Raw genomic sequence first — 8,429 nt, 5'->3', positions numbered from 1 at the left:
GCCGTTGCCGACTTGTTCATTCCAAGCGCTTAGTACAGTGCCCTGCACATAGTAAGCGCTCAATAAATACTATTGAATGAATTAAGAAAGTAAATAGGGTAAGAAATTATATATACAAATGAACACTCCCGACCCCGCCACTCGTCAGCTGTGTGATTTTGGCCAAGTCGCTTCACTGCCCTGGGCCTCAGTGACCTCATCTGCACAATGGGGATGAACGTGGGACCCCCTCATTAGCTTGCATCTACCCCAGTGCTTAGAACAGTGCTTGGCCCATAGCAGGTGCTTAACAAAAAGCATCGTTCTTATTAGCAGAGTGTTGTGCACACAGTAAGCGCTCAATAAATAGCATTGAGTGACCGAGCCCCCCCCCCTACACGGGACCACATAGCACCGCCATCTGCTGGTCGTATCTGGAACTACAAGCAGCTCCGTCGATTCATTCCATCGTATTTATTGAGCGCTTACTGTGTGCAGAGCACTGTACTAAACGCTCAGAATGGACAATCGAGCATCAGAGAGAGACAATCCCTGCCCAAGGACGGGCTCACAGCCTAGAAGACTGTGAAGCTGCCCACCGTACTCTTCTAACACCAACCTACTCGTTGTACCTCAATCTTGTTCATTCAATAGCATTTATTGAGCGCTTACTATGTGCAGAGCACTGTTCTAAGCGCTGGGGGAGATACAGGGTAATCAGGGTGTCCCACGTGAGGCTCACAGTCTTAATCCCTATTTTACAGATGAGATCACTGAGGCACCAAGAAGTTAAGAAATAATGTAATAACGTTGGTATTTGTTAAGCGCTTACTATGTGCAGAGCACTGTTCTAAGCGCTGGGGTAGACACAGAGGAATCAGGTTGTCCCACTTGGGGCTCACAGTCTTAATCCCCATTTTACAGATGAGGGAACTGAGGCACCGAGAAGTTAAATGACTTGCCCACAGTCACACAGCTGTCCAGTGGCAGAGCTGGGATTCGAACTCATGACCCCTGACTCCAAAGCCCGTGCTCTTTCCACTGAGCCACGCTGCTTAAGTGACTTGCCCAAAGTCACACAGCTGCCAGGTGGTAGACCCGGGATTAGAACCCATGACCTCTGACTCCCAAGCCCGGGCTCTTTCCCCTGAGCCACGCTGTAGTCAGTCAGTCGTACTTGCTGAGTGCTTAACGTATGCAGAGCACTGTACTGAGCGCTTAGGAAAGTACGATATAAGAATAAACAGACACACTTGCATACCAACAATCAGCTTACAGTCCAGAGGCGGAGAAAGACATTAATAGAAATAAATAAATGACAGATACGTACCTAAGTGGTGTGGGGCAGGGAGAGGGGAGGAATAAAGGGAGCGAGTCAGGGTGACGAAGAAGGGAGTGGGAGAAGAGGAAAGGAGGGCTTAGTCTGGGAAGGCCTCTTGGAGGAGGTGGGCCTTCAACAAGGTTTAAGCAGCATGGCCTAGTGGCAAGAACCCGGGCTTGGGAGTCAGAGGTCACGGATTCTAATCCCGGCTCCGCCACTTGTCTGCTGTGTGACCCTGGGCCGGTCACTTCACTTCTCTGTGCCTCAGTTCCCTCATCTGTAAAATGGGGATTGAGACTGCGAGCCCCATGTGGGACAACCTGATTACCTTGCATTACCCCAGCGCTTAGAACAGTGCTCGGCACATAGTAAGCGCTTCACAAATACCATAATTATTACTGTTATTTTTAGTAGCAGTAAGGGGGTATATCTCAGTGGTAGAGCATTTGATTGCAGATCAAAAGGTCCCCAGTTCAAATCCGGATGCCCCCTGTTTGACCTTTAAAGAAGCGGCATGGCCTCGCGGCTGGGGCCTGGGAGTCAGAAGGTCGCAGGTTCTAAAACCCAGCTTCACCGTTTGTCTGCTGCGTGACCTTGGGCAAGTCACTTCACTTCTCCGGGCCTCAGTTACCTCATCTGTCAAATGGGAATTGAGACTGTGAACCCCACGTGGGCCAGGGACTGTGTGCAACCCGCTTTGCTCGGACCCTCCCCGGGGCTTAGTAGAGCGCCTGGCACACAGTAAGCACTTACATGCCATAATTATTAATTGTATTTATTAGGCACTTGTGCTGGACAGCAGAGGCACGGGAGAGAGTCGGGGGCAGAGACTCAGTTGACTGCGTGGAAGGAGGCGATGGAAAAAACCTCTTCTGGATTTTGACCGAGAAAACCCTGTGGATCCACTACCGGAACGATTGCAGATGGAGAGCGGGACATCTGGGAGAGATGCGTCCGTGGTGTCGCTGTGGGTCGGAAATGACTCAACAGCATAAGACAAGGTTAAGCACTTACTGTGTGCAAAGCGCTGTACCGAGCACTGGGAGAGAATACGCAGATGGGAATTAGACACAGTCCCAGTTCCTTCGGAGGAGGGAAGACAGACTTTTAATCTCCATTTTATATAAGCAGCGTGGCTCAGTGGAAAGAGCATGGGTTTGGGAGTCAGAGGTCATGGGTTCGAATCCCGGCTCCGCCACTTGTCAGCTGTGTGACTGTGGGCAAGTCACTTCACTTCTCTGGGCCTCCTCATCTGGAAATAGGGATGAAGACTGGGAGCCTCACGTGGGACCACCTGATTCCCTCTATCTACCCCAGCACTTAGAACGGTGTTCTGCACCTACCGTCCTCAAAAAATAACCTGAAAGTGTCAGAGTGAAGATCGGCAATTCCGATCATAGGGTTCGATTACCCCAGGGGGTGATATAGATAGAAAGACTCGGAGACGGGAGTCGGGATAGCGCAGAAAGGAGGAAAGTGACTACGTGTCCGTTCATCCCGGTGGGATACGAGTGGCGTGCAGCACCGAGCCTCCCTCAGAACATTGCCTTTTTTGAAGCATACGGCCAATTAGTGAGGAAGGAAGGAATGGGGAGCTCACCATCAGTTCCTGGGTTCGGTTCCTATTTTCTGGAGATAAGCAGATGCGCAGTCGACAATTAGCAGCTGCAGTCAAGGTTAACAACGTGAAGCGATCACGGATTCTTGACATGGGAGTCAAAAGAATGTTGTGGTTATCTTTCCTATCTGGGGGTCGACAATTTCTCAAACTGGAGGAGATCATAAAATGAAAGGAAGTCCTGGATTCACTAAAATGGAGTCGCTCTTGTCTTCTCAGTTCTGCTCCGTAGGCCTGGCTGCCAGTCGGTCGGTTCCTGTGGACAACGCTAGTAAGCGCTTAACAAATACCAACATTATTATTATTATAAGCGGCAGCTGAGGCCCAGAAAAATGAAGTGACTTGTCCAAGGTCAGGTGGCAGGAAAGGGGCAGAACCGGGATTAGAACACAGGTCTTCTGAACCCCAGACCCGTGATCTTTCCAGGAGGCCGCTCCGACGGGTCCTTGTTCCACCCTGGGCTCACAATCCAAGTCGGGGAAGAAGGCTATCTGGGTCATTGAGAGCCAAGCTGAAAACAACAAGTTACAAATTAAACAGACCCAGATAAAAAATGTGGCAATAAGTAAATAGCCAATATTTGAAAGAGGGAACTTGAGATTCCTCAGAGTTTCAGGCAGCACAGCATAGGTTCCGTCACGGTTATGAGGACCTCTGACCTAGCAGCAGGGAGGCGGCCACTGTCGAGGTGCTTGCCGCGGTGGAGGAGCAGCGTCAGGCCTGGGACCCCGTTTCCCACTGGCCCCAGAATTTCCGACTGGAAAGTAGCTCTGGATTCTGGGTTCTTGGTCGCCTGGGTCCCCGCAGCCTCCAGGACCCTTAATAATAATTAATAATAATGGTATTCTGTGAAGCGCCTACTATGTGCCAAGCGCTGGGGTGGATTCAGGGACATCGGGTTGTCCCACGTGGGGCTCCCGATCTGCATCCCATCTCTCTCCTTAGATTGGCCCCAGGGACGGATGGGGCCCCTAGAGTTGAGTTGGATGGGAAGGGTACTTCTCAACACCCCCATGATGTGAGAAGCGGCATGGCTCAGTGGAGAGATCCCGGGCTTGGGAGTCAGAGGTCATGGGTTCGAATCCCGGCTCTGCCCCTTGGCAGCCGTGTGACTGTGGGCAAGTCACTTCACTTCTCTGGGCCTCAGTGACCTCATCTGGAAAATGGGGCTGAAGACTGTGAGCCTCACGTGGGACAACCTCATTACCCTGTATCTACCCCAGCGCTTAGAAAAGTACTCTGCACATAATAAGCGCTTAACAAATACCAACATTATTATGACGTCCTTGCAGGTTGGGAGAAGGGTGGGAAGCTAGAAAGACCATCCCCCCGGGGCCCTGCTCCCTCCTTCCCGATTCCCATCCCAACCCCAGAAAGTTGCAGGAGGGAATGTGTCAACCATCTCCGCTATATAGTACTCTCCCAAGCGCTTAGTGCAATGCTCTGCCCACAGTAAGCGCTCAATAAATATCACGGATAGATTGAGGAGCTGGTCCACGTCTCTGCTCCGATCGGTTTCCTCATCTGTCAAATGGGGATTAAATGCCTGTTCTGAGGGGAAGCCCCACGGGGGACAAGGGACTATACGTGACCTGATGATCTTGGCTCTCCCGCAACGTTTCACACAGTGTTTGGCACAGAGTAAGCTCTTGAAAAGATGCACATATCTAGAATTCTATTTATATTAATGCCTGTTCACTTGTTCTGCTGTGTGTATATCTACAATTCTATCTATTTATATTGATGCTATTGATGCCTGTTTACTTGTTTCGAGGTCTGGCTCCCCCCGTTCTAGACCGGAAACCGACTGTGGGCAGAGATTGTCTCTTTATTGGCTGAATTGTACTTTCCAGGCGCTTACTACAGTGCTCTGCACACAGTAGGCGCTCAATAAATATGATTGAATGAATGAAAAACACCATCCTAATTAGCATTTCTTTTTTAGAGCCAAGTCCAAAGGGCTCGTTTGTCCTAATCCTGTTTGTCTTCCCAGCTGCCCTTTATTCCATGGACCACCCCGACCTCAGTTTGGTAGACGCGGGACAAAACTGGTTCGCTCCTTCTCTGTTTTGTACATTGACTCCTTTTCTCCTCTGGGTTTCCTAACTGACGGTATCCCGCAATTCATTCATTCATTCAGTAGTATTTATTGAGCGCTTACTCTGTGCAATTCTCACTTCTGGATCCCCAACTCTTTGCATTCTATGCCCCCTCTCTTGGGGAGTGTAAGCTCGTCCTCTAGACTGTAAGCTCATTGTGGGCGGGGAATGTGTCTGTTTATAATTGTATTTTACTCCCCTCAGCGCTTAGTACAGTGCTCTGCCCACACTAAGTACTCAAAAAATATGATTGAATGAAGAATAATGATAATTATGGTATTCATTAAGCATTTACTCTGTTTCAGGCACCATACCGAGTGCTGGGATAGATAATAATAATAATAACGGCATTTGTTAAGCGCTTACTATGTGCCAAGCACTGTTCTAAGTGCTAGGGGGGTACAAAGTAATCAGGTTGTCCCACATGGGGCTCACAGTCTTCATTCCCATTTTACAGATGAGGAGACTGAGACCCGGAGAAGTGAAGTGACTTGCCCAGAGTCACACAGCTGACAAGTGGTGGGAGAGGGATTCGAACCCATGACCTCTGATTCTCGAGCCCGGGCTCTTTCCACTGAGCCACGCTGCTTCTCTACAACAAGCTCATCAGATTGGGCACAGCCCATGTCCCACATGGGGCTCACAGTCTTAATCCCCGTTTTACCGATGAGGGAACTGAGGCCCAGAGGAGCTCAGTGACTTGCCCAAGGTCACCCAGCAGAGAAGTGGTGGAGCCAGGACTGGAACCCAGGTCCTTCTGACTCCCCGGCCCATGCTCTATTCACTCACATGTCTTCAGTTACCACCTCTACCCCCAAATAGACCCACCGTCTTGCATCTCTTCTTGCCTCAACATCTCCACTTGGATTCTCCCCAACTCCTCAGAGTGAACAAGTCAAAAACTGAATTACTCGTCTTCCCTCCCAAACCCTCTCCTTCTCCTAACTTTCCCATCTTAGGCGACCACACCTCCATCCTCCCTGTCCCAGGGTCACCCTCAACTCCAACTCCTCACTATCTTTTACCTTTATCTTTTACTTTTATCTTTTACCTCTCACACCCAATCTACTGCCCAATCCAGCCGGTTCTTCCTGCCCGAGATCCCCTGGATCTGTCCCTTCTTCTCCTCAGTTTCCCCTCTGGTCCAAGCTCTGATCATATCGTGACTAGACTCCTGCGTCAAACTCCTCAATGATCGCCCTTGCCTTTCTTTCTCCTCCTTATCAGTGGTATTTACTGAGCTCTGACTGTGTGCAGGACACTGTACTCAGTGTTTGGGAGAGTACAATGTAACAGAGTTGGTAGACTTCCTCTGCCCGCAATGAGCTCTCTTCCAAATCCCCCCTGTCCTCTGCTCCCCTTCCCCTCCCCATCGCCCCGACCCATTCCCTTTGCTCTACTCCTCTTCCCCACCACAGCACTTGTGCATATATGTTCCTATTTATAATTCTTTTAACTTATATTAATAAATCTATAATTCCATTTATATTGGTGCTATTGGTGCCTGTTTACTTGTTTTGATGCCTGGCTCCTCCCTTCTAGACTTTGAGCCCTTTGTGGGCAGGGATTGTCTCCATTTGTTCCTGAATTGTACTTTCCAAGCGCTTAATACAGTGCCCTGCACACGTTAAGCGCTTAATAAGTACGATTGATTGAATGAATGAACGAATGCCTCAACCCCCTCCCGATCATCTTCGTGAAACTCGGTCGGCACCCCCCCTCAAAAGCCTCCGTTGGCTTCCTGTTTCTCAAGCTACCAAAACTGGCATCAAAACTGTCCACTTACTCTCCCCAGATCACACTATCCCAAGCTCACAGTGCTCTGCACACAGTAAGCACTCAATAAATTCGATCGAATGAATAAATCCCCCTCGCTTTCGACTCTCCCGCTTTCGTCCTTTTACTCTTACTGTTCCCCCCAGCCTGGAACTCCTTCTACACTTACTATATGTTTGGGAGGAGAGTACAATAAAACAAAACCCCATAACTTTTCCAAGGACCTTCAAGGAGCTACTCTGCATCCAGTAGGAATTTTAGACTGTAAATTCTCCCTCGACTGTAAAGCCTGGCACATAGGCTTAACAATAATAATAATAGTAATACAATAATACAGTGATCACTGTGGTATTTGTTCAGCCCTTACTATGGGCCAAGCACTGTTCTAAGCGCTGAGGTAGATGCAAGATAATAATAATAATAATGTTGGTATTTGTTAAGCGCTTACTATGTGCAGAGCACTGTTCTAAGCGCTGGGGTAGACATAGGGGAATCAGGTTGTCCCACGTGGGGCTCACAGTCTTAATCCCCATTTTGCAGATGAGGTAACTGAGGCACAGAGAAGTTAAGTGACTCGCCCACAGTCACACAGCTGACAAGTGGCAGAGCTGGGATTCGAACTCATGACCTCTGACTCCCAAACCCGGGCTCTTTCCACTGAGCCACGCTGCTTCTGTGGTATTGTAATAATAATAATGGTATTTGTTAAACGCTTACTATGTGCAGAGCACTGTTCTAAGCGCTGGGGTAGATACAAGGTCATCAGGCTGTCCCACCTGGGGCTCACAGTCTTCATCTCCATTTTCCAGATGAGGGAAATGAGGCTCAGAGAATAATAATAATAATGTTGGTATTTGTTAAGCGCTTACTATGTACCGAGCACTGTTCTAAGCACTGGGGTAAATATGGGGTAATCAGGCTGCCCCACGTGAGGCTCATAGTGAATCCCCATTTTACAGTTGAGGTATCTGAGGCACAGAGAAGTGAAGTGACTTGCCCAAAAAATCACATAGCTGACAAGTGGCAGAGCTGGGATTTGAACCCACAACCTCTGAGTTCCAAGCCCGGGCTCTTTCCACTAAGCCCCATGCTTCCCCTTCCCCCTGTCCTCTCCCAAGCTCTTAGAACAGTGCTCTGCCCACAAAATAACCACTCAGTACATATCATCGCTTGACTGAACGCCAACAAATACAACAATGCAACAAACAAATGCAGCTGGACTGGCAAATTCATTCATTTATTTATTTATTTAGTATGAGCACTTGCTGTGTGCACAACACTGTACTAAGCACTTGGAATGTTCAATTTGGCAACAGAGACAATCCCTGCCTAATAATGGGCTCTGCTCCTCGCTCCTCAGCCCCGGGTCTGCCCCCATATTCCCTCCCAAGCCATACGCTTCCTTCGACCCCGTGCCTACACCAGTTTGACCTTGGCCATTTATTTGTTTCTTTGTTTACTTGTTTACTTTTCATCCTAAACTACAGCTCCAGCATGACTTAGTAGTAAGAGCCCCGGTTTGGGAGTCAGAGGTCATGGGTTCTAATCCCGACCCCCCCCCCCCCCCACTTATCAGTTGTGTGACTTTGGGCCAGTCACTTCACTTCTCCAGGCCTCAGTTCCCTCATCTGGAAAA

General features: G+C 49.1%; 1 non-coding gene across 1 annotated transcript; it reads left to right on the top strand.

Moving 5' to 3' along the window:
• Positions 1–1,720: 1,720 nt before the first annotated feature.
• Positions 1,721–1,792, top strand: TRNAC-GCA. The gene has a single exon. It is a non-coding gene; the product is annotated as a tRNA-Cys (tRNA).
• The last annotated feature ends 6,637 nt before the right edge of the window (positions 1,793–8,429 follow it).

The sequence above is a fragment of the Ornithorhynchus anatinus genome, chromosome 2, assembly GCF_004115215.2.
Source record: "Ornithorhynchus anatinus isolate Pmale09 chromosome 2, mOrnAna1.pri.v4, whole genome shotgun sequence".
Classification (NCBI taxonomy): domain Eukaryota; kingdom Metazoa; phylum Chordata; class Mammalia; order Monotremata; family Ornithorhynchidae; genus Ornithorhynchus; species Ornithorhynchus anatinus.
Note: the sequence above shows the minus strand (reverse complement) of the source record. Positions and strands in the feature narration are given on the sequence as shown.